General features: G+C 47.8%; 17 non-coding genes across 17 annotated transcripts; all 17 read right to left on the reverse strand.

The window, feature by feature from the left end:
* Positions 1-335: 335 nt before the first annotated feature.
* LOC142709472 (U2 spliceosomal RNA) lies at positions 336-526 on the reverse strand. Its single transcript, XR_012869031.1, has one exon. It is a non-coding gene; the product is annotated as a U2 spliceosomal RNA (small nuclear RNA).
* Positions 527-1,826: 1,300 nt separating this feature from the next.
* LOC142709473 (U2 spliceosomal RNA) lies at positions 1,827-2,017 on the reverse strand. The gene has a single exon (XR_012869032.1). It is a non-coding gene; the product is annotated as a U2 spliceosomal RNA (small nuclear RNA).
* Positions 2,018-3,293: 1,276 nt separating this feature from the next.
* Positions 3,294-3,484, reverse strand: LOC142709474 (U2 spliceosomal RNA). Its single transcript, XR_012869033.1, has one exon. It is a non-coding gene; the product is annotated as a U2 spliceosomal RNA (small nuclear RNA).
* A 1,296-nt stretch (positions 3,485-4,780) lies between these two features.
* LOC142709475 (U2 spliceosomal RNA) lies at positions 4,781-4,971 on the reverse strand. The gene has a single exon (XR_012869034.1). It is a non-coding gene; the product is annotated as a U2 spliceosomal RNA (small nuclear RNA).
* A 1,292-nt stretch (positions 4,972-6,263) lies between these two features.
* On the reverse strand, positions 6,264-6,454 carry LOC142709476 (U2 spliceosomal RNA). Its single transcript, XR_012869035.1, has one exon. It is a non-coding gene; the product is annotated as a U2 spliceosomal RNA (small nuclear RNA).
* Positions 6,455-7,752: 1,298 nt separating this feature from the next.
* Positions 7,753-7,943, reverse strand: LOC142709478 (U2 spliceosomal RNA). Its single transcript, XR_012869036.1, has one exon. It is a non-coding gene; the product is annotated as a U2 spliceosomal RNA (small nuclear RNA).
* Positions 7,944-9,235: 1,292 nt separating this feature from the next.
* Positions 9,236-9,426, reverse strand: LOC142709479 (U2 spliceosomal RNA). Its single transcript, XR_012869037.1, has one exon. It is a non-coding gene; the product is annotated as a U2 spliceosomal RNA (small nuclear RNA).
* A 1,288-nt stretch (positions 9,427-10,714) lies between these two features.
* On the reverse strand, positions 10,715-10,905 carry LOC142709480 (U2 spliceosomal RNA). The gene has a single exon (XR_012869038.1). It is a non-coding gene; the product is annotated as a U2 spliceosomal RNA (small nuclear RNA).
* A 1,296-nt stretch (positions 10,906-12,201) lies between these two features.
* LOC142709481 (U2 spliceosomal RNA) lies at positions 12,202-12,392 on the reverse strand. Its single transcript, XR_012869039.1, has one exon. It is a non-coding gene; the product is annotated as a U2 spliceosomal RNA (small nuclear RNA).
* Positions 12,393-13,680: 1,288 nt separating this feature from the next.
* On the reverse strand, positions 13,681-13,871 carry LOC142709489 (U2 spliceosomal RNA). Its single transcript, XR_012869046.1, has one exon. It is a non-coding gene; the product is annotated as a U2 spliceosomal RNA (small nuclear RNA).
* Positions 13,872-15,156: 1,285 nt separating this feature from the next.
* LOC142709482 (U2 spliceosomal RNA) lies at positions 15,157-15,347 on the reverse strand. The gene has a single exon (XR_012869040.1). It is a non-coding gene; the product is annotated as a U2 spliceosomal RNA (small nuclear RNA).
* Positions 15,348-16,643: 1,296 nt separating this feature from the next.
* Positions 16,644-16,834, reverse strand: LOC142709447 (U2 spliceosomal RNA). The gene has a single exon (XR_012869008.1). It is a non-coding gene; the product is annotated as a U2 spliceosomal RNA (small nuclear RNA).
* Positions 16,835-18,126: 1,292 nt separating this feature from the next.
* LOC142709484 (U2 spliceosomal RNA) lies at positions 18,127-18,317 on the reverse strand. The gene has a single exon (XR_012869042.1). It is a non-coding gene; the product is annotated as a U2 spliceosomal RNA (small nuclear RNA).
* A 1,285-nt stretch (positions 18,318-19,602) lies between these two features.
* Positions 19,603-19,793, reverse strand: LOC142709485 (U2 spliceosomal RNA). Its single transcript, XR_012869043.1, has one exon. It is a non-coding gene; the product is annotated as a U2 spliceosomal RNA (small nuclear RNA).
* A 1,288-nt stretch (positions 19,794-21,081) lies between these two features.
* On the reverse strand, positions 21,082-21,272 carry LOC142709459 (U2 spliceosomal RNA). Its single transcript, XR_012869019.1, has one exon. It is a non-coding gene; the product is annotated as a U2 spliceosomal RNA (small nuclear RNA).
* Positions 21,273-22,568: 1,296 nt separating this feature from the next.
* On the reverse strand, positions 22,569-22,759 carry LOC142709486 (U2 spliceosomal RNA). Its single transcript, XR_012869044.1, has one exon. It is a non-coding gene; the product is annotated as a U2 spliceosomal RNA (small nuclear RNA).
* A 1,276-nt stretch (positions 22,760-24,035) lies between these two features.
* LOC142709487 (U2 spliceosomal RNA) lies at positions 24,036-24,226 on the reverse strand. Its single transcript, XR_012869045.1, has one exon. It is a non-coding gene; the product is annotated as a U2 spliceosomal RNA (small nuclear RNA).
* Between the last annotated feature and the right edge of the window lie 725 nt (positions 24,227-24,951).

Raw genomic sequence — 24,951 nt, forward strand, 5'->3', positions numbered from 1 at the left:
CATCAATCAATCAATCAATCAATCAATCAATCAATCAGTGGCTGGCTCAGGTGCAGCTCTTTAACTTACCTAAAAGGGAGGGCGGAGAGAAGACAAGGAAGGTGAATGAGGTGTTCCAATGTGAAATGCCGGAAACACAGAAACACAGACGACACACAACAAGAGGTGGCAATCTATTCATTAATTGCATTTAATCAATGAGCTCATTATCACTCATGCATTGTCCAACAGGTGTTGAAATAATGGGATTAAAAGGGGAGATCCCTTCAGAAAGACAGAAACAATAGCAAAGACAAAAAACACTTTTGGAATCTGCTTTTAGTCAACACATAAGGAAAGGGTGCACCGGTCCTGGAAATACTGCAATACCAGGTCAATGCGTGGAGTGGACAGAGCAAGCTCTATTTCCATCTCCCTGTTCTAAAAATCCATTTAATATATGGTCCCCAGATAGGGGACGTATCAGATATTAAACTGATAAGAACAGATACTACACTTGATCTTAGCCAAAAGGCCGAGAAGCGATAACCCGAACGGGCCGCGCGTTGCCCGAGCCTGCCCGATACTGCTGTTCAGCCCTTGCAGCGATTCAGCCTACTTCTAGGCAATTCCATGGGGCCCTGCAGGCTCACACACTCACAGCTACACGGGAGGTGAATAAAGGCCGGAGAGGAAGCCAGACAGGATTTGCTTCTTTTGCTTGCACCACAATGCAGTGCTGAAAGAGGAGGAATCTACATAAAAACGCCTTCCTGGCAACGCCCAAATGCCCTGCTGCCATGCAGATAAACACTGGCAGCGGCAGCAAGTGCATGCCCACAGCCACCCCTTGTTCCTTCACACCTTGTATCAGCTGTAATCCAGTCCAGTCCAGTGCTGCCTGCTGAGCAGCACTGACCAACACTGCCTGGGCCCAGGCTTTTATCTCTGAGGCCCCATTATGATGTCAGAAAGCTGGCTCTGGAATCCTGAGGGCTCCACTATGACACGTGCAAAGTTCCGTCTGAACTTTATATAAGACGGTGAGGCTCAGTCAGTCACTCAGTGTTGCCTGAGAGGGCAACACTGCAACAGCCGGCCGCCAGGCTGTCTTTTTTTTGCACAGCTAGTTGCCTCCAGGAGGCCACAAGAGGGAGACAAGGGACTGCAAAATGGAAAATAGGCATCCACCAACTTTACAGACAACTTCTCCTTGCTCCTACAACCTCCATCCTTGCACAGTTTGTTATTCTTCTAGGTAACATAGTAACAAATCCAAATTGCTGCTCTCTTTGTAGGCAAGCAAGGCTTTGTTGCAACTGCAATTCTTACTTCTTCTTGAAATGTAGGGACGACAGTACATTCCATCACATCCATCTAGTGTACACAGGTAGGTCCATTGTGGCGGGCAGGCGAGCGGGCGGGCTGCTTTATTGGCTGTTTGCTGTTCCCCTACTCCACTCCACTATTTGACTGTTGTGCTGCATCAATCAATCAATCAATCAATCAATCAATCAATCAATCAATCAATCAATCAATCAATCAATCAGTGGCTGGCTCAGGTGCAGCTCTTTAACTTACCTAAAAGGGAGGGCGGAGAGAAGACAAGGAAGGTGAATGAGGTGTTCCAATGTGAAATGCCGGAAACACAGAAACACAGACGACACACAACAAGAGGTGGCAATCTATTCATTAATTGCATTTAATCAATGAGCTCATTATCACTCATGCATTGTCCAACAGGTGTTGAAATAATGGGATTAAAAGGGGAGATCCCTTCAGAAAGACAGAAACAATAGCAAAGACAAAAAACACTTTTGGAATCTGCTTTTAGTCAACACATAAGGAAAGGGTGCACCGGTCCTGGAAATACTGCAATACCAGGTCAATGCGTGGAGTGGACAGAGCAAGCTCTATTTCCATCTCCCTGTTCTAAAAATCCATTTAATATATGGTCCCCAGATAGGGGACGTATCAGATATTAAACTGATAAGAACAGATACTACACTTGATCTTAGCCAAAAGGCCGAGAAGCGATAACCCGAACGGGCCGCGCGTTGCCCGAGCCTGCCCGATACTGCTGTTCAGCCCTTGCAGCGATTCAGCCTACTTCTAGGCAATTCCATGGGGCCCTGCAGGCTCACGCACTCACAGCTACACGGGAGGTGAATAAAGGCCGGAGAGGAAGCCAGACAGGATTTGCTTCTTTTGCTTGCACCACAATGCAGTGCTGAAAGAGGAGGAATCTACATAAAAACGCCTTCCTGGCAACGCCCAAATGCCCTGCTGCCATGCAGATAAACACTGGCAGCGGCAGCAAGTGCATGCCCACAGCCACCCCTTGTTCCTTCACACCTTGTATCAGCTGTAATCCAGTCCAGTCCAGTGCTGCCTGCTGAGCAGCACTGACCAACACTGCCTGGGCCCAGGCTTTTATCTCTGAGGCCCCATTATGATGTCAGAAAGCTGGCTCTGGAATCCTGAGGGCTCCACTATGACACGTGCAAAGTTCCGTCTGAACTTTATATAAGACGGTGAGGCTCAGTCAGTCACTCAGTGTTGCCTGAGAGGGCAACACTGCAACAGCCGGCCGCCAGGCTGTCTTTTTTTTGCACAGCTAGTTGCCTCCAGGAGGCCACAAGAGGGAGACAAGGGACTGCAAAATGGAAAATAGGCATCCACCAACTTTACAGACAACTTCTCCTTGCTCCTACAACCTCCATCCTTGCACAGTTTGTTATTCTTCTAGGTAACATAGTAACAAATCCAAATTGCTGCTCTCTTTGTAGGCAAGCAAGGCTTTGTTGCAACTGCAATTCTTACTTCTTCTTGAAATGTAGGGACGACAGTACATTCCATCACATCCATCTAGTGTACACAGGTAGGTCCATTGTGGCGGGCAGGCGAGCGGGCGGGCTGCTTTATTGGCTGTTTGCTGTTCCCCTACTCCACTCCACTATTTGACTGTTGTGCTGCATCAATCAATCAATCAATCAATCAATCAATCAATCAATCAGTGGCTGGCTCAGGTGCAGCTCTTTAACTTACCTAAAAGGGAGGGCGGAGAGAAGACAAGGAAGGTGAATGAGGTGTTCCAATGTGAAATGCCGGAAACACAGAAACACAGACGACACACAACAAGAGGTGGCAATCTATTCATTAATTGCATTTAATCAATGAGCTCATTATCACTCATGCATTGTCCAACAGGTGTTGAAATAATGGGATTAAAAGGGGAGATCCCTTCAGAAAGACAGAAACAATAGCAAAGACATAAAACACTTTTGGAATCTGCTTTTAGTCAACACATAAGGAAAGGGTGCACCGGTCCTGGAAATACTGCAATACCAGGTCAATGCGTGGAGTGGACAGAGCAAGCTCTATTTCCATCTCCCTGTTCTAAAAATCCATTTAATATATGGTCCCCAGATAGGGGACGTATCAGATATTAAACTGATAAGAACAGATACTACACTTGATCTTAGCCAAAAGGCCGAGAAGCGATAACCCGAACGGGCCGCGCGTTGCCCGAGCCTGCCCGATACTGCTGTTCAGCCCTTGCAGCGATTCAGCCTACTTCTAGGCAATTCCATGGGGCCCTGCAGGCTCACACACTCACAGCTACACGGGAGGTGAATAAAGGCCGGAGAGGAAGCCAGACAGGATTTGCTTCTTTTGCTTGCACCACAATGCAGTGCTGAAAGAGGAGGAATCTACATAAAAACGCCTTCCTGGCAACGCCCAAATGCCCTGCTGCCATGCAGATAAACACTGGCAGCGGCAGCAAGTGCATGCCCACAGCCACCCCTTGTTCCTTCACACCTTGTATCAGCTGTAATCCAGTCCAGTCCAGTGCTGCCTGCTGAGCAGCACTGACCAACACTGCCTGGGCCCAGGCTTTTATCTCTGAGGCCCCATTATGATGTCAGAAAGCTGGCTCTGGAATCCTGAGGGCTCCACTATGACACGTGCAAAGTTCCGTCTGAACTTTATATAAGACGGTGAGGCTCAGTCAGTCACTCAGTGTTGCCTGAGAGGGCAACACTGCAACAGCCGGCCGCCAGGCTGTCTTTTTTTTGCACAGCTAGTTGCCTCCAGGAGGCCACAAGAGGGAGACAAGGGACTGCAAAATGGAAAATAGGCATCCACCAACTTTACAGACAACTTCTCCTTGCTCCTACAACCTCCATCCTTGCACAGTTTGTTATTCTTCTAGGTAACATAGTAACAAATCCAAATTGCTGCTCTCTTTGTAGGCAAGCAAGGCTTTGTTGCAACTGCAATTCTTACTTCTTCTTGAAATGTAGGGACGACAGTACATTCCATCACATCCATCTAGTGTACACAGGTAGGTCCATTGTGGCGGGCAGGCGAGCGGGCGGGCTGCTTTATTGGCTGTTTGCTGTTCCCCTACTCCACTCCACTATTTGACTGTTGTGCTGCATCAATCAATCAATCAATCAATCAATCAATCAATCAATCAATCAATCAATCAATCAATCAGTGGCTGGCTCAGGTGCAGCTCTTTAACTTACCTAAAAGGGAGGGCGGAGAGAAGACAAGGAAGGTGAATGAGGTGTTCCAATGTGAAATGCCGGAAACACAGAAACACAGACGACACACAACAAGAGGTGGCAATCTATTCATTAATTGCATTTAATCAATGAGCTCATTATCACTCATGCATTGTCCAACAGGTGTTGAAATAATGGGATTAAAAGGGGAGATCCCTTCAGAAAGACAGAAACAATAGCAAAGACAAAAAACACTTTTGGAATCTGCTTTTAGTCAACACATAAGGAAAGGGTGCACCGGTCCTGGAAATACTGCAATACCAGGTCAATGCGTGGAGTGGACAGAGCAAGCTCTATTTCCATCTCCCTGTTCTAAAAATCCATTTAATATATGGTCCCCAGATAGGGGACGTATCAGATATTAAACTGATAAGAACAGATACTACACTTGATCTTAGCCAAAAGGCCGAGAAGCGATAACCCGAACGGGCCGCGCGTTGCCCGAGCCTGCCCGATACTGCTGTTCAGCCCTTGCAGCGATTCAGCCTACTTCTAGGCAATTCCATGGGGCCCTGCAGGCTCACACACTCACAGCTACACGGGAGGTGAATAAAGGCCGGAGAGGAAGCCAGACAGGATTTGCTTCTTTTGCTTGCACCACAATGCAGTGCTGAAAGAGGAGGAATCTACATAAAAACGCCTTCCTGGCAACGCCCAAATGCCCTGCTGCCATGCAGATAAACACTGGCAGCGGCAGCAAGTGCATGCCCACAGCCACCCCTTGTTCCTTCACACCTTGTATCAGCTGTAATCCAGTCCAGTCCAGTGCTGCCTGCTGAGCAGCACTGACCAACACTGCCTGGGCCCAGGCTTTTATCTCTGAGGCCCCATTATGATGTCAGAAAGCTGGCTCTGGAATCCTGAGGGCTCCACTATGACACGTGCAAAGTTCCGTCTGAACTTTATATAAGACGGTGAGGCTCAGTCAGTCACTCAGTGTTGCCTGAGAGGGCAACACTGCAACAGCCGGCCGCCAGGCTGTCTTTTTTTTGCACAGCTAGTTGCCTCCAGGAGGCCACAAGAGGGAGACAAGGGACTGCAAAATGGAAAATAGGCATCCACCAACTTTACAGACAACTTCTCCTTGCTCCTACAACCTCCATCCTTGCACAGTTTGTTATTCTTCTAGGTAACATAGTAACAAATCCAAATTGCTGCTCTCTTTGTAGGCAAGCAAGGCTTTGTTGCAACTGCAATTCTTACTTCTTCTTGAAATGTAGGGACGACAGTACATTCCATCACATCCATCTAGTGTACACAGGTAGGTCCATTGTGGCGGGCAGGCGAGCGGGCGGGCTGCTTTATTGGCTGTTTGCTGTTCCCCTACTCCACTCCACTATTTGACTGTTGTGCTGCATCAATCAATCAATCAATCAATCAATCAATCAATCAATCAATCAATCAATCAATCAGTGGCTGGCTCAGGTGCAGCTCTTTAACTTACCTAAAAGGGAGGGCGGAGAGAAGACAAGGAAGGTGAATGAGGTGTTCCAATGTGAAATGCCGGAAACACAGAAACACAGACGACACACAACAAGAGGTGGCAATCTATTCATTAATTGCATTTAATCAATGAGCTCATTATCACTCATGCATTGTCCAACAGGTGTTGAAATAATGGGATTAAAAGGGGAGATCCCTTCAGAAAGACAGAAACAATAGCAAAGACAAAAAACACTTTTGGAATCTGCTTTTAGTCAACACATAAGGAAAGGGTGCACCGGTCCTGGAAATACTGCAATACCAGGTCAATGCGTGGAGTGGACAGAGCAAGCTCTATTTCCATCTCCCTGTTCTAAAAATCCATTTAATATATGGTCCCCAGATAGGGGACGTATCAGATATTAAACTGATAAGAACAGATACTACACTTGATCTTAGCCAAAAGGCCGAGAAGCGATAACCCGAACGGGCCGCGCGTTGCCCGAGCCTGCCCGATACTGCTGTTCAGCCCTTGCAGCGATTCAGCCTACTTCTAGGCAATTCCATGGGGCCCTGCAGGCTCACACACTCACAGCTACACGGGAGGTGAATAAAGGCCGGAGAGGAAGCCAGACAGGATTTGCTTCTTTTGCTTGCACCACAATGCAGTGCTGAAAGAGGAGGAATCTACATAAAAACGCCTTCCTGGCAACGCCCAAATGCCGCTGCCATGCAGATAAACACTGGCAGCGGCAGCAAGTGCATGCCCACAGCCACCCCTTGTTCCTTCACACCTTGTATCAGCTGTAATCCAGTCCAGTCCAGTGCTGCCTGCTGAGCAGCACTGACCAACACTGCCTGGGCCCAGGCTTTTATCTCTGAGGCCCCATTATGATGTCAGAAAGCTGGCTCTGGAATCCTGAGGGCTCCACTATGACACGTGCAAAGTTCCGTCTGAACTTTATATAAGACGGTGAGGCTCAGTCAGTCACTCAGTGTTGCCTGAGAGGGCAACACTGCAACAGCCGGCCGCCAGGCTGTCTTTTTTTTGCACAGCTAGTTGCCTCCAGGAGGCCACAAGAGGGAGACAAGGGACTGCAAAATGGAAAATAGGCATCCACCAACTTTACAGACAACTTCTCCTTGCTCCTACAACCTCCATCCTTGCACAGTTTGTTATTCTTCTAGGTAACATAGTAACAAATCCAAATTGCTGCTCTCTTTGTAGGCAAGCAAGGCTTTGTTGCAACTGCAATTCTTACTTCTTCTTGAAATGTAGGGACGACAGTACATTCCATCACATCCATCTAGTGTACACAGGTAGGTCCATTGTGGCGGGCAGGCGAGCGGGCGGGCTGCTTTATTGGCTGTTTGCTGTTCCCCTACTCCACTCCACTATTTGACTGTTGTGCTGCATCAATCAATCAATCAATCAATCAATCAATCAATCAATCAATCAATCAATCAATCAATCAATCAGTGGCTGGCTCAGGTGCAGCTCTTTAACTTACCTAAAAGGGAGGGCGGAGAGAAGACAAGGAAGGTGAATGAGGTGTTCCAATGTGAAATGCCGGAAACACAGAAACACAGACGACACACAACAAGAGGTGGCAATCTATTCATTAATTGCATTTAATCAATGAGCTCATTATCACTCATGCATTGTCCAACAGGTGTTGAAATAATGGGATTAAAAGGGGAGATCCCTTCAGAAAGACAGAAACAATAGCAAAGACAAAAAACACTTTTGGAATCTGCTTTTAGTCAACACATAAGGAAAGGGTGCACCGGTCCTGGAAATACTGCAATACCAGGTCAATGCGTGGAGTGGACAGAGCAAGCTCTATTTCCATCTCCCTGTTCTAAAAATCCATTTAATATATGGTCCCCAGATAGGGGACGTATCAGATATTAAACTGATAAGAACAGATACTACACTTGATCTTAGCCAAAAGGCCGAGAAGCGATAACCCGAACGGGCCGCGCGTTGCCCGAGCCTGCCCGATACTGCTGTTCAGCCCTTGCAGCGATTCAGCCTACTTCTAGGCAATTCCATGGGGCCCTGCAGGCTCACACACTCACAGCTACACGGGAGGTGAATAAAGGCCGGAGAGGAAGCCAGACAGGATTTGCTTCTTTTGCTTGCACCACAATGCAGTGCTGAAAGAGGAGGAATCTACATAAAAACGCCTTCCTGGCAACGCCCAAATGCCCTGCTGCCATGCAGATAAACACTGGCAGCGGCAGCAAGTGCATGCCCACAGCCACCCCTTGTTCCTTCACACCTTGTATCAGCTGTAATCCAGTCCAGTCCAGTGCTGCCTGCTGAGCAGCACTGACCAACACTGCCTGGGCCCAGGCTTTTATCTCTGAGGCCCCATTATGATGTCAGAAAGCTGGCTCTGGAATCCTGAGGGCTCCACTATGACACGTGCAAAGTTCCGTCTGAACTTTATATAAGACGGTGAGGCTCAGTCAGTCACTCAGTGTTGCCTGAGAGGGCAACACTGCAACAGCCGGCCGCCAGGCTGTCTTTTTTTTGCACAGCTAGTTGCCTCCAGGAGGCCACAAGAGGGAGACAAGGGACTGCAAAATGGAAAATAGGCATCCACCAACTTTACAGACAACTTCTCCTTGCTCCTACAACCTCCATCCTTGCACAGTTTGTTATTCTTCTAGGTAACATAGTAACAAATCCAAATTGCTGCTCTCTTTGTAGGCAAGCAAGGCTTTGTTGCAACTGCAATTCTTACTTCTTCTTGAAATGTAGGGACGACAGTACATTCCATCACATCCATCTAGTGTACACAGGTAGGTCCATTGTGGCGGGCAGGCGAGCGGGCGGGCTGCTTTATTGGCTGTTTGCTGTTCCCCTACTCCACTCCACTATTTGACTGTTGTGCTGCATCAATCAATCAATCAATCAATCAATCAATCAATCAATCAATCAATCAATCAATCAGTGGCTGGCTCAGGTGCAGCTCTTTAACTTACCTAAAAGGGAGGGCGGAGAGAAGACAAGGAAGGTGAATGAGGTGTTCCAATGTGAAATGCCGGAAACACAGAAACACAGACGACACACAACAAGAGGTGGCAATCTATTCATTAATTGCATTTAATCAATGAGCTCATTATCACTCATGCATTGTCCAACAGGTGTTGAAATAATGGGATTAAAAGGGGAGATCCCTTCAGAAAGACAGAAACAATAGCAAAGACATAAAACACTTTTGGAATCTGCTTTTAGTCAACACATAAGGAAAGGGTGCACCGGTCCTGGAAATACTGCAATACCAGGTCAATGCGTGGAGTGGACAGAGCAAGCTCTATTTCCATCTCCCTGTTCTAAAAATCCATTTAATATATGGTCCCCAGATAGGGGACGTATCAGATATTAAACTGATAAGAACAGATACTACACTTGATCTTAGCCAAAAGGCCGAGAAGCGATAACCCGAACGGGCCGCGCGTTGCCCGAGCCTGCCCGATACTGCTGTTCAGCCCTTGCAGCGATTCAGCCTACTTCTAGGCAATTCCATGGGGCCCTGCAGGCTCACACACTCACAGCTACACGGGAGGTGAATAAAGGCCGGAGAGGAAGCCAGACAGGATTTGCTTCTTTTGCTTGCACCACAATGCAGTGCTGAAAGAGGAGGAATCTACATAAAAACGCCTTCCTGGCAACGCCCAAATGCCCTGCTGCCATGCAGATAAACACTGGCAGCGGCAGCAAGTGCATGCCCACAGCCACCCCTTGTTCCTTCACACCTTGTATCAGCTGTAATCCAGTCCAGTCCAGTGCTGCCTGCTGAGCAGCACTGACCAACACTGCCTGGGCCCAGGCTTTTATCTCTGAGGCCCCATTATGATGTCAGAAAGCTGGCTCTGGAATCCTGAGGGCTCCACTATGACACGTGCAAAGTTCCGTCTGAACTTTATATAAGACGGTGAGGCTCAGTCAGTCACTCAGTGTTGCCTGAGAGGGCAACACTGCAACAGCCGGCCGCCAGGCTGTCTTTTTTTTGCACAGCTAGTTGCCTCCAGGAGGCCACAAGAGGGAGACAAGGGACTGCAAAATGGAAAATAGGCATCCACCAACTTTACAGACAACTTCTCCTTGCTCCTACAACCTCCATCCTTGCACAGTTTGTTATTCTTCTAGGTAACATAGTAACAAATCCAAATTGCTGCTCTCTTTGTAGGCAAGCAAGGCTTTGTTGCAACTGCAATTCTTACTTCTTCTTGAAATGTAGGGACGACAGTACATTCCATCACATCCATCTAGTGTACACAGGTAGGTCCATTGTGGCGGGCAGGCGAGCGGGCGGGCTTCTTTATTGGCTGTTTGCTGTTCCCCTACTCCACTCCACTATTTGACTGTTGTGCTGCATCAATCAATCAATCAATCAATCAATCAATCAATCAATCAATCAATCAATCAGTGGCTGGCTCAGGTGCAGCTCTTTAACTTACCTAAAAGGGAGGGCGGAGAGAAGACAAGGAAGGTGAATGAGGTGTTCCAATGTGAAATGCCGGAAACACAGAAACACAGACGACACACAACAAGAGGTGGCAATCTATTCATTAATTGCATTTAATCAATGAGCTCATTATCACTCATGCATTGTCCAACAGGTGTTGAAATAATGGGATTAAAAGGGGAGATCCCTTCAGAAAGACAGAAACAATAGCAAAGACAAAAAACACTTTTGGAATCTGCTTTTAGTCAACACATAAGGAAAGGGTGCACCGGTCCTGGAAATACTGCAATACCAGGTCAATGCGTGGAGTGGACAGAGCAAGCTCTATTTCCATCTCCCTGTTCTAAAAATCCATTTAATATATGGTCCCCAGATAGGGGACGTATCAGATATTAAACTGATAAGAACAGATACTACACTTGATCTTAGCCAAAAGGCCGAGAAGCGATAACCCGAACGGGCCGCGCGTTGCCCGAGCCTGCCCGATACTGCTGTTCAGCCCTTGCAGCGATTCAGCCTACTTCTAGGCAATTCCATGGGGCCCTGCAGGCTCACACACTCACAGCTACACGGGAGGTGAATAAAGGCCGGAGAGGAAGCCAGACAGGATTTGCTTCTTTTGCTTGCACCACAATGCAGTGCTGAAAGAGGAGGAATCTACATAAAAACGCCTTCCTGGCAACGCCCAAATGCCCTGCTGCCATGCAGATAAACACTGGCAGCGGCAGCAAGTGCATGCCCACAGCCACCCCTTGTTCCTTCACACCTTGTATCAGCTGTAATCCAGTCCAGTCCAGTGCTGCCTGCTGAGCAGCACTGACCAACACTGCCTGGGCCCAGGCTTTTATCTCTGAGGCCCCATTATGATGTCAGAAAGCTGGCTCTGGAATCCTGAGGGCTCCACTATGACACGTGCAAAGTTCCGTCTGAACTTTATATAAGACGGTGAGGCTCAGTCAGTCACTCAGTGTTGCCTGAGAGGGCAACACTGCAACAGCCGGCCGCCAGGCTGTCTTTTTTTTGCACAGCTAGTTGCCTCCAGGAGGCCACAAGAGGGAGACAAGGGACTGCAAAATGGAAAATAGGCATCCACCAACTTTACAGACAACTTCTCCTTGCTCCTACAACCTCCATCCTTGCACAGTTTGTTATTCTTCTAGGTAACATAGTAACAAATCCAAATTGCTGCTCTCTTTGTAGGCAAGCAAGGCTTTGTTGCAACTGCAATTCATACTTCTTCTTGAAATGTAGGGACGACAGTACATTCCATCACATCCATCTAGTGTACACAGGTAGGTCCATTGTGGCGGGCAGGCGAGCGGGCGGGCTGCTTTATTGGCTGTTTGCTGTTCCCCTACTCCACTCCACTATTTGACTGTTGTGCTGCATCAATCAATCAATCAATCAATCAATCAATCAATCAATCAATCAATCAATCAATCAATCAGTGGCTGGCTCAGGTGCAGCTCTTTAACTTACCTAAAAGGGAGGGCGGAGAGAAGACAAGGAAGGTGAATGAGGTGTTCCAATGTGAAATGCCGGAAACACAGAAACACAGACGACACACAACAAGAGGTGGCAATCTATTCATTAATTGCATTTAATCAATGAGCTCATTATCACTCATGCATTGTCCAACAGGTGTTGAAATAATGGGATTAAAAGGGGAGATCCCTTCAGAAAGACAGAAACAATAGCAAAGACAAAAAACACTTTTGGAATCTGCTTTTAGTCAACACATAAGGAAAGGGTGCACCGGTCCTGGAAATACTGCAATACCAGGTCAATGCGTGGAGTGGACAGAGCAAGCTCTATTTCCATCTCCCTGTTCTAAAAATCCATTTAATATATGGTCCCCAGATAGGGGACGTATCAGATATTAAACTGATAAGAACAGATACTACACTTGATCTTAGCCAAAAGGCCGAGAAGCGATAACCCGAACGGGCCGCGCGTTGCCCGAGCCTGCCCGATACTGCTGTTCAGCCCTTGCAGCGATTCAGCCTACTTCTAGGCAATTCCATGGGGCCCTGCAGGCTCACACACTCACAGCTACACGGGAGGTGAATAAAGGCCGGAGAGGAAGCCAGACAGGATTTGCTTCTTTTGCTTGCACCACAATGCAGTGCTGAAAGAGGAGGAATCTACATAAAAACGCCTTCCTGGCAACGCCCAAATGCCCTGCTGCCATGCAGATAAACACTGGCAGCGGCAGCAAGTGCATGCCCACAGCCACCCCTTGTTCCTTCACACCTTGTATCAGCTGTAATCCAGTCCAGTCCAGTGCTGCCTGCTGAGCAGCACTGACCAACACTGCCTGGGCCCAGGCTTTTATCTCTGAGGCCCCATTATGATGTCAGAAAGCTGGCTCTGGAATCCTGAGGGCTCCACTATGACACGTGCAAAGTTCCGTCTGAACTTTATATAAGACGGTGAGGCTCAGTCAGTCACTCAGTGTTGCCTGAGAGGGCAACACTGCAACAGCCGGCCGCCAGGCTGTCTTTTTTTTGCACAGCTAGTTGCCTCCAGGAGGCCACAAGAGGGAGACAAGGGACTGCAAAATGGAAAATAGGCATCCACCAACTTTACAGACAACTTCTCCTTGCTCCTACAACCTCCATCCTTGCACAGTTTGTTATTCTTCTAGGTAACATAGTAACAAATCCAAATTGCTGCTCTCTTTGTAGGCAAGCAAGGCTTTGTTGCAACTGCAATTCTTACTTCTTCTTGAAATGTAGGGACGACAGTACATTCCATCACATCCATCTAGTGTACACAGGTAGGTCCATTGTGGCGGGCAGGCGAGCGGGCGGGCTGCTTTATTGGCTGTTTGCTGTTCCCCTACTCCACTCCACTATTTGACTGTTGTGCTGCATCAATCAATCAATCAATCAATCAATCAATCAATCAATCAATCAATCAATCAGTGGCTGGCTCAGGTGCAGCTCTTTAACTTACCTAAAAGGGAGGGCGGAGAGAAGACAAGGAAGGTGAATGAGGTGTTCCAATGTGAAATGCCGGAAACACAGAAACACAGACGACACACAACAAGAGGTGGCAATCTATTCATTAATTGCATTTAATCAATGAGCTCATTATCACTCATGCATTGTCCAACAGGTGTTGAAATAATGGGATTAAAAGGGGAGATCCCTTCAGAAAGACAGAAACAATAGCAAAGACAAAAAACACTTTTGGAATCTGCTTTTAGTCAACACATAAGGAAAGGGTGCACCGGTCCTGGAAATACTGCAATACCAGGTCAATGCGTGGAGTGGACAGAGCAAGCTCTATTTCCATCTCCCTGTTCTAAAAATCCATTTAATATATGGTCCCCAGATAGGGGACGTATAAGATATTAAACTGATAAGAACAGATACTACACTTGATCTTAGCCAAAAGGCCGAGAAGCGATAACCCGAACGGGCCGCGCGTTGCCCGAGCCTGCCCGATACTGCTGTTCAGCCCTTGCAGCGATTCAGCCTACTTCTAGGCAATTCCATGGGGCCCTGCAGGCTCACACACTCACAGCTACACGGGAGGTGAATAAAGGCCGGAGAGGAAGCCAGACAGGATTTGCTTCTTTTGCTTGCACCACAATGCAGTGCTGAAAGAGGAGGAATCTACATAAAAACGCCTTCCTGGCAACGCCCAAATGCCCTGCTGCCATGCAGATAAACACTGGCAGCGGCAGCACAGCAAGTGCATGCCCACAGCCACCCCTTGTTCCTTCACACCTTGTATCAGCTGTAATCCAGTCCAGTCCAGTGCTGCCTGCTGAGCAGCACTGACCAACACTGCCTGGGCCCAGGCTTTTATCTCTGAGGCCCCATTATGATGTCAGAAAGCTGGCTCTGGAATCCTGAGGGCTCCACTATGACACGTGCAAAGTTCCATCTGAACTTTATATAAGACGGTGAGGCTCAGTCAGTCACTCAGTGTTGCCTGAGAGGGCAACACTGCAACAGCCGGCCGCCAGGCTGTCTTTTTTTTGCACAGCTAGTTGCCTCCAGGAGGCCACAAGAGGGAGACAAGGGACTGCAAAATGGAAAATAGGCATCCACCAACTTTACAGACAACTTCTCCTTGCTCCTACAACCTCCATCCTTGCACAGTTTGTTATTCTTCTAGGTAACATAGTAACAAATCCAAATTGCTGCTCTCTTTGTAGGCAAGCAAGGCTTTGTTGCAACTGCAATTCTTACTTCTTCTTGAAATGTAGGGACGACAGTACATTCCATCACATCCATCTAGTGTACACAGGTAGGTCCATTGTGGCGGGCAGGCGAGCGGGCGGGCTGCTTTATTGGCTGTTTGCTGTTCCCCTACTCCACTCCACTATTTGACTGTTGTGCTGCATCAATCAATCAATCAATCAATCAATCAATCAATCAATCAATCAGTGGCTGGCTCAGGTGCAGCTCTTTAACTTACCTAAAAGGGAGGGCGGAGAGAAGACAAGGAAGGTGAATGAGGTGTTCCAATGTGAAATGCCGGAAACACAGAAACACAGACGACACACAACAAGAGGTGGCAATCTATTCATTAATTGCATTTAATCAATGAGCTAATTATCACTCATGCATTGTCCAACAGGTGTTGAAATAATGGGATTAAAAGGGGAGATCCCTTCAGAAAGACAGAAACAATAGCAAAGACAAAAAACACTTTTGGAATCTGCTTTTAGTCAACACATAAGGAAAGGGTGCACCGGTCCTGGAAATACTGCAATACCAGGTCAATGCGTGGAGTGGACAGAGCAAGCTCTATTTCCATCTCCCTGTTCTAAAAATCCATTTAATATATGGTCCCCAGATAGGGGACGTATCAGATATTAAACTGATAAGAACAGATACTACACTTGATCTTAGCCAAAAGGCCGAGAAGCGATAACCCGAACGGGCCGCGCGTTGCCCGAGCCTGCCCGATACTGCTGTTCAGCCCTTGCAGCGATTCAGCCTACTTCTAGGCAATTCCATGGGGCCCTGCAGGCTCACACACTCACAGCTACACGGGAGGTGAATAAAGGCCGGAGAGGAAGCCAGACAGGATTTGCTTCTTTTGCTTGCACCACAATGCAGTGCTGAAAGAGGAGGAATCTACATAAAAACGCCTTCCTGGCAACGCCCAAATGCCCTGCTGCCATGCAGATAAACACTGGCAGCGGCAGCAAGTGCATGCCCACAGCCACCCCTTGTTCCTTCACACCTTGTATCAGCTGTAATCCAGTCCAGTCCAGTGCTGCCTGCTGAGCAGCACTGACCAACACTGCCTGGGCCCAGGCTTTTATCTCTGAGGCCCCATTATGATGTCAGAAAGCTGGCTCTGGAATCCTGAGGGCTCCACTATGACACGTGCAAAGTTCCGTCTGAACTTTATATAAGACGGTGAGGCTCAGTCAGTCACTCAGTGTTGCCTGAGAGGGCAACACTGCAACAGCCGGCCGCCAGGCTGTCTTTTTTTTGCACAGCTAGTTGCCTCCAGGAGGCCACAAGAGGGAGACAAGGGACTGCAAAATGGAAAATAGGCATCCACCAACTTTACAGACAACTTCTCCTTGCTCCTACAACCTCCATCCTTGCACAGTTTGTTATTCTTCTAGGTAACATAGTAACAAATCCAAATTGCTGCTCTCTTTGTAGGCAAGCAAGGCTTTGTTGCAACTGCAATTCTTACTTCTTCTTGAAATGTAGGGACGACAGTACATTCCATCACATCCATCTAGTGTACACAGGTAGGTCCATTGTGGCGGGCAGGCGAGCGGGCGGGCTGCTTTATTGGCTGTTTGCTGTTCCCCTACTCCACTCCACTATTTGACTGTTGTGCTGCATCAATCAATCAATCAATCAATCAATCAATCAATCAATCAATCAATCAATCAATCAATCAGTGGCTGGCTCAGGTGCAGCTCTTTAACTTACCTAAAAGGGAGGGCGGAGAGAAGACAAGGAAGGTGAATGAGGTGTTCCAATGTGAAATGCCGGAAACACAGAAACACAGACGACACACAACAAGAGGTGGCAATCTATTCATTAATTGCATTTAATCAATGAGCTCATTATCACTCATGCATTGTCCAACAGGTGTTGAAATAATGGGATTAAAAGGGGAGATCCCTTCAGAAAGACAGAAACAATAGCAAAGACAAAAAACACTTTTGGAATCTGCTTTTAGTCAACACATAAGGAAAGGGTGCACCGGTCCTGGAAATACTGCAATACCAGGTCAATGCGTGGAGTGGACAGAGCAAGCTCTATTTCCATCTCCCTGTTCTAAAAATCCATTTAATATATGGTCCCCAGATAGGGGACGTATCAGATATTAAACTGATAAGAACAGATACTACACTTGATCTTAGCCAAAAGGCCGAGAAGCTATAACCCGAACGGGCCGCGCGTTGCCCGAGCCTGCCCGATACTGCTGTTCAGCCCTTGCAGCGATTCAGCCTACTTCTAGGCAATTCCATGGGGCCCTGCAGGCTCACACACTCACAGCTACACGGGAGGTGAATAAAGGCCAGAGAGGAAGCCAGACAGGATTTGCTTCTTTTGCTTGCACCACAATGCAGTGCTGAAAGAGGAGGAATCTACATAAAAACGCCTTCCTGGCAACGCCCAAATGCCCTGCTGCCATGCAGATAAACACTGGCAGCGGCAGCAAGTGCATGCCCACAGCCACCCCTTGTTCCTTCACACCTTGTATCAGCTGTAATCCAGTCCAGTCCAGTGCTGCCTGCTGAGCAGCACTGACCAACACTGCCTGGGCCCAGGCTTTTATCTCTGAGGCCCCATTATGATGTCAGAAAGCTGGCTCTGGAATCCTGAGGGCTCCACTATGACACGTGCAAAGTTCCGTCTGAACTTTATGTAAGACGGTGAGGCTCAGTCAGTCACTCAGTGTTGCCTGAGAGGGCAACACTGCAACAGCCGGCCGCCAGGCTGTCTTTTTTTTGCACAGCTAGTTGCCTCCAGGAGGCCACAAGAGGGAGACAAGGGACTGCAAAATGGAAAATAGGCATCCACCAACTTTACAGACAACTTCTCCTTGCTCCTACAACCTCCATCCTTGCACAGTTTGTTATTCTTCTAGGTAACATAGTAACAAATCCAAATTGCTGCTCTCTTTGTAGGCAAGCAAGGCTTTGTTGCAACTGCAATTCTTACTTCTTCTTGAAATGTAGGGACGACAGTACATTCCATCACATCCATCTAGTGTACACAGGTAGGTCCATTGTGGCGGGCAGGCGAGCGGGCGGGCTGCTTTATTGGCTGTTTGCTGTTCCCCTACTCCACTCCACTATTTGACTGTTGTGCTGCATCAATCAATCAATCAATCAATCAATCAATCAATCAATCAATCAATCAATCAATCAGTGGCTGGCTCAGGTGCAGCTCTTTAACTTACCTAAAAGGGAGGGCGGAGAGAAGACAAGGAAGGTGAATGAGGTGTTCCAATGTGAAATGCCGGAAACACAGAAACACAGACGACACACAACAAGAGGTGGCAATCTATTCATTAATTGCATTTAATCAATGAGCTCATTATCACTCATGCATTGTCCAACAGGTGTTGAAATAATGGGATTAAAAGGGGAGATCCCTTCAGAAAGACAGAAACAATAGCAAAGACAAAAAACACTTTTGGAATCTGCTTTTAGTCAACACATAAGGAAAGGGTGCACCGGTCCTGGAAATACTGCAATACCAGGTCAATGCGTGGAGTGGACAGAGCAAGCTCTATTTCCATCTCCCTGTTCTAAAAATCCATTTAATATATGGTCCCCAGATAGGGGACGTATCAGATATTAAACTGATAAGAACAGATACTACACTTGATCTTAGCCAAAAGGCCGAGAAGCGATAACCCGAACGGGCCGCGCGTTGCCCGAGCCTGCCCGATACTGCTGTTCAGCCCTTGCAGCGATTCAGCCTACTCCTAGGCAATTCCATGGGGCCCTGCAGGCTCACACACTCACAGCTACACGGGAGGTGAATAAAGGCCGGAGAGGAAGCCAGACAGGATTTGCTTCTTTTGCTTGCACCACAATGCAGTGCTGAAAGAGGAGGAATCTACATAAAAACGCCTTCCTGGCAACGCCCAAATGCCCTGCTGCCATGCAGATAAACACTGGCAGCGGCAGCACAGCAAGTGCATGCCCACAGCCACCCCTTGTTCCTTCACACCTTGTATCAGCTGTAATCCAGTCCAGTCCAGTGCTGCCTGCTGAGCAGCACTGACCAACACTGCCTGGGCCCAGGCTTTTATCTCTGAGGCCCCATTATGATGTCAGAAAGCTGGCTCTGGAATCCTGAGGGCTCCACTATGACACGTGCAAAGTTCCGTCTGAACTTTATATAAGACGGTGAGGCTCAGTCAGTCACTCAGTGTTGCCTGAGAGGGCAACACTGCAACAGCCGGCCGCCAGGCTGTCTTTTTTTTGCACAGCTAGTTGCCTCCAGGAGGCCACAAGAGGGAGACAAGGGACTGCAAAATGGAAAATAGGCATCCACCAACTTTACAGACAACTTCTCCTTGCTCCTACAACCTCCATCCTTGCACAGTTTGTTATTCTTCTAGGTAACATAGTAACAAATCCAAATTGCTGCTCTCTTTGTAGGCAAGCAAGGCTTTGTTGCAACTGCAATTCTTACTTCTTCTTGAAATGTAGGGACGACAGTACATTCCATCACATCCATCTAGTGTACACAGGTAGGTCCATTGTGGCGGGCAGGCGAGCGGGCGGGCTGCTTTATTGGCTGTTTGCTGTTCCCCTACTCCACTCCACTATTTGACTGTTGTGCTGCATCAATCAATCAATCAATCAATCAATCAATCAATCAATCAATCAATCAGTGGCTGGCTCAGGTGCAGCTCTTTAACTTACCTAAAAGGGAGGGCGGAGAGAAGACAAGGAAGGTGAATGAGGTGTTCCAATGTGAAATGCCGGAAACACAGAAACACAGACGACACACAACAAGGGCAATCTATTCATTAATTGCATTTAATCAATGAGCTAATTATCACTCATGCATTGTCCAACAGGTGTTGAAATAATGGGATTAAAAGGGGAGATCCCTTCAGAAAGACAGAAACAATAGCAAAGACAAAAAACACTTTTGGAATCTGCTTTTAGTCAACACATAAGGAAAGGGTGCACCGGTCCTGGAAATACTGCAATACCAGGTCAATGCGTGGAGTGGACAGAGCAAGCTCTATTTCCATCTCCCTGTTCTAAAAATCCATTTAATATATGGTCCCCAGATAGGGGACGTATCAGATATTAAACTGATAAGAACAGATACTACACTTGATCTTAGCCAAAAGGCCGAGAAGCGATAACCCGAACGGGCCGCGCGTTGCCCGAGCCTGCCCGATACTGCTGTTCAGCCCTTGCAGCGATTCAGCCTACTTCTAGGCAATTCCATGGGGCCCTGCAGGCTCACACACTCACAGCTACACGGGAGGTGAATAAAGGCCGGAGAGGAAGCCAGACAGGATTTGCTTCTTTTGCTTGCACCACAATGCAGTGCTGAAAGAGGAGGAATCTACATAAAAACGCCTTCCTGGCAACGCCCAAATGCCCTGCTGCCATGCAGATAAACACTGGCAGCGGCAGCAAGTGCATGCCCACAGCCACCCCTTGTTCCTTCACACCTTGTATCAGCTGTAATCCAGTCCAGTCCAGTGCTGCCTGCTGAGCAGCACTGACCAACACTGCCTGGGCCCAGGCTTTTATCTCTGAGGCCCCATTATGATGTCAGAAAGCTGGCTCTGGAATCCTGAGGGCTCCACTATGACACGTGCAAAGTTCCGTCTGAACTTTATATAAGACGGTGAGGCTCAGTCAGTCACTCAGTGTTGCCTGAGAGGGCAACACTGCAACAGCCGGCCGCCAGGCTGTCTTTTTTTTGCACAGCTAGTTGCCTCCAGGAGGCCACAAGAGGGAGACAAGGGACTGCAAAATGGAAAATAGGCATCCACCAACTTTACAGACAACTTCTCCTTGCTCCTACAACCTCCATCCTTGCACAGTTTGTTATTCTTCTAGGTAACATAGTAACAAATCCAAATTGCTGCTCTCTTTGTAGGCAAGCAAGGCTTTGTTGCAACTGCAATTCTTACTTCTTCTTGAAATGTAGGGACGACAGTACATTCCATCACATCCATCTAGTGTACACAGGTAGGTCCATTGTGGCGGGCAGGCGAGCGGGCGGGCTGCTTTATTGGCTGTTTGCTGTTCCCCTACTCCACTCCACTATTTGACTGTTGTGCTGCATCAATCAATCAATCAATCAATCAATCAATCAATCAATCAATCAATCAATCAGTGGCTGGCTCAGGTGCAGCTCTTTAACTTACCTAAAAGGGAGGGCGGAGAGAAGACAAGGAAGGTGAATGAGGTGTTCCAATGTGAAATGCCGGAAACACAGAAACACAGACGACACACAACAAGAGGTGGCAATCTATTCATTAATTGCATTTAATCAATGAGCTCATTATCACTCATGCATTGTCCAACAGGTGTTGAAATAATGGGATTAAAAGGGGAGATCCCTTCAGAAAGACAGAAACAATAGCAAAGACAAAAAACACTTTTGGAATCTGCTTTTAGTCAACACATAAGGAAAGGGTGCACCGGTCCTGGAAATACTGCAATACCAGGTCAATGCGTGGAGTGGACAGAGCAAGCTCTATTTCCATCTCCCTGTTCTAAAAATCCATTTAATATATGGTCCCCAGATAGGGGACGTATCAGATATTAAACTGATAAGAACAGATACTACACTTGATCTTAGCCAAAAGGCCGAGAAGCTATAACCCGAACGGGCCGCGCGTTGCCCGAGCCTGCCCGATACTGCTGTTCAGCCCTTGCAGCGATTCAGCCTACTTCTAGGCAATTCCATGGGGCCCTGCAGGCTCACACACTCACAGCTACACGGGAGGTGAATAAAGGCCAGAGAGGAAGCCAGACAGGATTTGCTTCTTTTGCTTGCACCACAATGCAGTGCTGAAAGAGGAGGAATCTACATAAAAACGCCTTCCTGGCAACGCCCAAATGCCCTGCTGCCATGCAGATAAACACTGGCAGCGGCAGCAAGTGCATGCCCACAGCCACCCCTTGTTCCTTCACACCTTGTATCAGCTGTAATCCAGTCCAGTCCAGTGCTGCCTGCTGAGCAGCACTGACCAACACTGCCTGGGCCCAGGCTTTTATCTCTGAGGCCCCATTATGATGTCAGAAAGCTGGCTCTGGAATCCTGAGGGCTCCACTATGACACGTGCAAAGTTCCGTCTGAACTTTATGTAAGACGGTGAGGCTCAGTCAGTCACTCAGTGTTGCCTGAGAGGGCAACACTGCAACAGCCGGCCGCCAGGCTGTCTTTTTTTTGCACAGCTAGTTGCCTCCAGGAGGCCACAAGAGGGAGACAAGGGACTGCAAAATGGAAAATAGGCATCCACCAACTTTACAGACAACTTCTCCTTGCTCCTACAACCTCCATCCTTGCACAGTTTGTTATTCTTCTAGGTAACATAGTAACAAATCCAAATTGCTGCTCTCTTTGTAGGCAAGCAAGGCTTTGTTGCAACTGCAATTCTTACTTCTTCTTGAAATGTAGGGACGACAGTACATTCCATCACATCCATCTAGTGTACACAGGTAGGTCCATTGTGGCGGGCAGGCGAGCGGGCGGGCTGCTTTATTGGCTGTTTGCTGTTCCCCTACTCCACTCCACTATTTGACTGTTGTGCTGCATCAATCAATCAATCAATCAATCAATCAATCAATCAATCAATCAATCAATCAATCAATCAGTGGCTGGCTCAGGTGCAGCTCTTTAACTTACCTAAAAGGGAGGGCGGAGAGAAGACAAGGAAGGTGAATGAGGTGTTCCAATGTGAAATGCCGGAAACACAGAAACACAGACGACACACAACAAGAGGTGGCAATCTATTCATTAATTGCATTTAATCAATGAGCTCATTATCACTCATGCATTGTCCAACAGGTGTTGAAATAATGGGATTAAAAGGGGAGATCCCTTCAGAAAGACAGAAACAATAGCAAAGACAAAAAACACTTTTGGAATCTGCTTTTAGTCAACACATAAGGAAAGGGTGCACCGGTCCTGGAAATACTGCAATACCAGGTCAATGCGTGGAGTGGACAGAGCAAGCTCTATTTCCATCTCCCTGTTCTAAAAATCCATTTAATATATGGTCCCCAGATAGGGGACGTATCAGATATTAAACTGATAAGAACAGATACTACACTTGATCTTAGCCAAAAGGCCGAGAAGCGATAACCCGAACGGGCCGCGCGTTGCCCGAGCCTGCCCGATACTGCTGTTCAGCCCTTGCAGCGATTCAGCCTACTCCTAGGCAATTCCATGGGGCCCTGCAGGCTCACACACTCACAGCTACACGGGAGGTGAATAAAGGCCGGAGAGGAAGCCAGACAGGATTTGCTTCTTTTGCTTGCACCACAATGCAGTGCTGAAAGAGGAGGAATCTACATAAAAACGCCTTCCTGGCAACGCCCAAATGCCCTGCTGCCATGCAGATAAACACTGGCAGCGGCAGCAAGTGCATGCCCACAGCCACCCCTTGTTCCTTCACACCTTGTATCAGCTGTAATCCAGTCCAGTCCAGTGCTGCCTGCTGAGCAGCACTGACCAACACTGCCTGGGCCCAGGCTTTTATCTCTGAGGCCCCATTATGATGTCAGAAAGCTGGCTCTGGAATCCTGAGGGCTCCACTATGACACGTGCAAAGTTCCGTCTGAACTTTATATAAGACGGTGAGGCTCAGTCAGTCACTCAGTGTTGCCTGAGAGGGCAACACTGCAACAGCCGGCCGCCAGGCTGTCTTTTTTTTGCACAGCTAGTTGCCTCCAGGAGGCCACAAGAGGGAGACAAGGGACTGCAAAATGGAAAATAGGCATCCACCAACTTTACAGACAACTTCTCCTTGCTCCTACAACCTCCATCCTTGCACAGTTTGTTATTCTTCTAGGTAACATAGTAACAAATCCAAATTGCTGCTCTCTTTGTAGGCAAGCAAGGCTTTGTTGCAACTGCAATTCTTACTTCTTCTTGAAATGTAGGGACGACAGTACATTCCATCACATCCATCTAGTGTACACAGGTAGGTCCATTGTGGCGGGCAGGCGAGCGGGCGGGCTGCTTTATTGGCTGTTTGCTGTTCCCCTACTCCACTCCACTATTTGACTGTTGTGCTGCATCAATCAATCAATCAATCAATCAATCAATCAATCAATCAGTGGCTGGCTCAGGTGCAGCTCTTTAACTTACCTAAAAGGGAGGGCGGAGAGAAGACAAGGAAGGTGAATGAGGTGTTCCAATGTGAAATGCCGGAAACACAGAAACACAGACGACACACAACAAGAGGTGGCAATCTATTCATTAATTGCATTTAATCAATGAGCTCATTATCACTCATGCATTGTCCAACAGGTGTTGAAATAATGGGATTAAAAGGGGAGATCCCTTCAGAAAGACAGAAACAATAGCAAAGACAAAAAACACTTTTGGAATCTGCTTTTAGTCAACACATAAGGAAAGGGTGCACCGGTCCTGGAAATACTGCAATACCAGGTCAATGCGTGGAGTGGACAGAGCAAGCTCTATTTCCATCTCCCTGTTCTAAAAATCCATTTAATATATGGTCCCCAGATAGGGGACGTATCAGATATTAAACTGATAAGAACAGATACTACACTTGATCTTAGCCAAAAGGCCGAGAAGCGATAACCCGAACGGGCCGCGCGTTGCCCGAGCCTGCCCGATACTGCTGTTCAGCCCTTGCAGCGATTCAGCCTACTTCTAGGCAATTCCATGGGGCCCTGCAGGCTCACACACTCACAGCTACACGGGAGGTGAATAAAGGCCGGAGAGGAAGCCAGACAGGATTTGCTTCTTTTGCTTGCACCACAATGCAGTGCTGAAAGAGGAGGAATCTACATAAAAACGCCTTCCTGGCAACGCCCAAATGCCCTGCTGCCATGCAGATAAACACTGGCAGCGGCAGCAAGTGCATGCCCACAGCCACCCCTTGTTCCTTCACACCTTGTATCAGCTGTAATCCAGTCCAGTCCAGTGCTGCCTGCTGAGCAGCACTGACCAACACTGCCTGGGCCCAGGCTTTTATCTCTGAGGCCCCATTATGATGTCAGAAAGCTGGCTCTGGAATCCTGAGGGCTCCACTATGACACGTGCAAAGTTCCGTCTGAACTTTATATAAGACGGTGAGGCTCAGTCAGTCACTCAGTGTTGCCTGAGAGGGCAACACTGCAACAGCCGGCCGCCAGGCTGTCTTTTTTTTGCACAGCTAGTTGCCTCCAGGAGGCCACAAGAGGGAGACAAGGGACTGCAAAATGGAAAATAGGCATCCACCAACTTTACAGACAACTTCTCCTTGCTCCTACAACCTCCATCCTTGCACAGTTTGTTATTCTTCTAGGTAACATAGTAACA

Source organism: Rhinoderma darwinii, unplaced genomic scaffold (genome assembly GCF_050947455.1).
Source record: "Rhinoderma darwinii isolate aRhiDar2 unplaced genomic scaffold, aRhiDar2.hap1 Scaffold_4099, whole genome shotgun sequence".
Classification (NCBI taxonomy): Eukaryota; Metazoa; Chordata; class Amphibia; order Anura; family Rhinodermatidae; genus Rhinoderma; species Rhinoderma darwinii.